Below are 3,818 nucleotides of genomic sequence, written 5' to 3'. Positions count from 1 at the left end.
TTATGCCTCTTGTGGGAAAAACCTTCAAAGTGTATCTTTGACTTGTGTGCCCTCTTCAAAAAATCAATCCTTTGTCAGTGGATTTATTTGCATAATTATTTTTCATAAGTTTTAATTCTTTTAAAGTGATCTTTCTTAAATTTGGAGCTCCTTTTTGCACTGCAACCATTTGATAAATGCTTCTAAAAATTCCACCAAAATTTGGGGATGTCATGTGATGGTTCCACATCACTTTTGTGCAAGAATACCTTCTGGCCATTGGAGATTTTTGAGCTCTACACCAACTTTTCCAATCTGGTCCAGTAGGCACTTTTGCACTACAACCCATTTAAATATTCTTCTAAAAATTCTTCCAAGTGTTTGGAGATGTCAGTGGATGTATACCATTCATCTTCAAGAAAAACCCAGTGATGTTCCTTGGAAAATTTGAGTGGATCAGCCTCTTTTGCATTCTGGTCCAATTGGTGATTTGTACTGCAACCTTATTTTTCCTTGCTCTAGTAATCCTGAGCCTTTTCCTACTTGCAGCCCTCCCTACCAAACTCTTAAGTCCAGGAGATTGGGCTCATTGGAGGTTTCGAAATGCATGTTCTAAACCCTTTTTCTTTCTGCCCAAAACTGGAGTTTTGCAAAACTTGCACTATCAACTTTCTGTTTGTGCCAAACTGACCTTACCACCATCTCCTGCATCTAAAGAGACACTGATCTGGAGATTTTGGCCACTCCAAGAGTTGCCTAAGTGCATCTGGCATTCTGTCAAACACCTGGTGCGCACAGCCACTTTTGGCAAGCTCTCTTGTTTGCATTGTGGACTTGAACTCCTGACCTATCCACCTTGTCCACTGAGTGTCTTGCTACCCCTACCTCCATCCTGTGCAGTGCCAGCTCCACCCTCGAGCTCTAGAGCGCGCTGGCATTTCGTCGAGCAGGTGCCGTGCGTGCTCTGGGCGCGCCCAGAGCGCACGTTTTGCACGTGCGCGCACTACGCCGACACGCCGCACTGCCGCACTCGACGCGACCCGACCCTGGCCCCCTCTGCATCGCTGAACCGCGCACTAGCCGCCCCCTGCTCCACGGTAGCTCTGTCGCCCTGCTGAGCCGCTGGCCGCGCCCTTGGCGGCACGCCGGCGTCGGCAGCGGATTCCGCCGCAGACGGCGCCGCCCAAACCACCAGCGCGCGCCAGCTGCCCCGGAGCATAGGCCGTGCTTATCCTCCCGCTCATCGGAACGCGTTCGTCGCCGCCACGATGCCCTGCAACTACGGGAAAGCGGTCGCCGGCGATCTTATCTGCTGCCGCCGCGGAGCCAGCCTCGTCACGCTATATAAAGGGTCCCCGAGCCCCTCCGAGCACTCACGCGACTTCAGACACTCCTCGTAGAGCTTCCCGCGTAGTGAATCGACCTGTAGTGGCCGTCTCCCTCAACTCCGGCCAGCCCGGCCGCCGCCAAGCTCCGGTGCGATTCGTCGCAACCGGCCACCCTCTCGCCCAACCAGCACCACCAGTCGCTCCCTCTGGTCCTTGCGGAGCTGCCCAGCTACTCATCTTCGATCAGAGACCACCGGAGCACAAAAAGCACTTCACCGCCTCGGTCTTGCCGTTCCATCCCCGCCCTTGGATGCCCTCGAGGAGCCGCCGTTCGTCGCCGGCGCCCGCCGGAGCCTCGCCACCGTTCGGGCACAGAGAAAGGAGGGAGGGGGAGACCAGTCAAACCCGACTAGTGGGCCCTCTGGACCCACTGTCAGTGACTCGCACGTCCGCCCTCTCTCTGTTTAAGTGAAGGCGCAAAACCCCGCGTACGTTTCTCTGCTGCGAAAGCGTATTTTCCCTCGAAGCGTTTTCCTTTTTCTGGTTTTATTTAAAAGCAGAGTTGACCAAACTTTGACTGGCTATAACTTTTAAAATAAAACTCCAAATGAGTTGATTCTTTTTCCTACCTCTCTCAAATTTCATCTAGTTTATTTTAAGATTTTTTTTAAAATATTTGAGACAAGTTTTGGTACTATGTTTGAAATATTTGTATGTGTGTGTTTTGCAAAATAGGATTTTTGGAGGAAAAGGAAAGCTTCCAATAAGTGCATCCTTTGCATACTCTTGAAGGCAAGCATTTCTGAACTCTGGCATAATATTTTGTTGTGGTGTTTGGATGCGGTCACAACACCTTTTGACTTGGGGCGTGTGATAGTGTATGTACCGATATAGTCTTGTGCATGAGTGCACCTTGGAGTTGTTTTGTGGTCAGCAATGGATACACTACGGATTTGGATCACCCTCGTGAGCTCCTCTTGCACACCGGTAGGAAGCCGGGAAAGTCGTGGTCTTGGGTAGACACGAGCTTGTCCCTAATCCCTCATTGAGACGAGTATGCCCGGCATAGCATGGTGAGGCTCGAGGAGTGGTGGTTTATTTCACTAGTGGTAATGTTGTTGGTGGATACTTAGACCACCTGAGTCAGTTGTAGACCGAGTCTTGATCAGTAGCTTCCTTCTTTGTCGGTACCACCACTTGTCCCTGCAGGGGACAGGGTATGGTTCAGTAGGTTGTCAACCCCTTTCCAAAGCACACACCGTACAGAGAGGCCGTGATGAGGGTCCCATGGCCATGGATTAAAGCCAGTCATCCGGTCCGGGGGCATGGGTGTTTCGGTTGTAGCCGAAGGGGATAGCTTCCCCAGTTTGCGCGCGGTATAAATTTTGTGATCCCATGCTACGTCGAGGTTGTAGCCTCCCCACTTAGAGTTTTGCTTGGCAGGTGTCGTGGGTGATTCCAGACACTGGTGAGTTAAGCTGGTGTGTGCATGTCAGGCGTGTTTTCAATCAAAAGACCGTAGACGGAATTAGTCCCGAGGGACTGAGTAATCCCGTTACTCGTGGAAAATGGTACGCCCTCTGCAGAGGGTATACCCCGTTGGATAGTCATGTTCTTGAGTAAGAACCACTGTCTGAATAGAAATCTGATAACAGTATTCGGATGGAGAACGATTTGACTAGAACTCAGTAACGATATTCGGATGGAGATACGACTTGGCTATATTATCGGTCTTCGGATGGAGAAACGACTGTACTAAATATTATTTATGATTGTGGCCCCTATGGTTATTGATCTTTGTTATTTTGGACTAACCTTTTATTTTAGGTATATGATTGAGTATCCCTGGGATGGTCCTACCTCCTGGATATTCGCTGTGATTATTTTTCTTATAAGCCCCTTCTGTGGTGTCGCTCAGACGCCCGACTGCGGCATGCATGTTGTTCTTTTATCTTTTATAAGCCCTTTATGTGACGTCGCGCAGACGTCCGACTGTGGCGTGTACTTGTTTCTTACTTTAAATATAAGCCATTTATGTGATGTCGCTCAGACGTCCGACTGCGGCATGCACTGTCTATTATTTTCTGTTATAAGCCCTTTATGTGGTGTCGCCCCGACGCCCAACTGTGGCATTATTGTTCCGCATTTTCCGCTCGAGGAGTCTTTCAGACACTCGTTTGGCACCTGTATTATTAATCTGCTTTTTTCCGCTCGAGGAGTCTTTCAGACACTCGCTTGGCACCCAGTATTTTACTTTGAATTATTTTTAACCACATGTGTGCATCATGGTTTTCGTACCTTTTCGTGACAGACGTGTGATTACATAATAATCCAGAGCATGTTTTCGATTTATTATACCCGTGTTCTTAATGTTTGCGAGTACATTCAAACGTACTCACTGGCTTGTCCCTGGCTATTGTCTTGGCCAGATTCCCCGCTTGGAGATGAGCACCGTGGTGACAACCTACGCGTTGACGTGTGCAGCCCCGTGAAGATAGGAGTTAGCCTGGT

This window comes from Aegilops tauschii, chromosome 2 (assembly GCF_002575655.3).
Source record: "Aegilops tauschii subsp. strangulata cultivar AL8/78 chromosome 2, Aet v6.0, whole genome shotgun sequence".
Taxonomy (NCBI): Eukaryota; Viridiplantae; Streptophyta; class Magnoliopsida; order Poales; family Poaceae; genus Aegilops; species Aegilops tauschii.
This window is presented reverse-complemented; position numbering follows the sequence as displayed.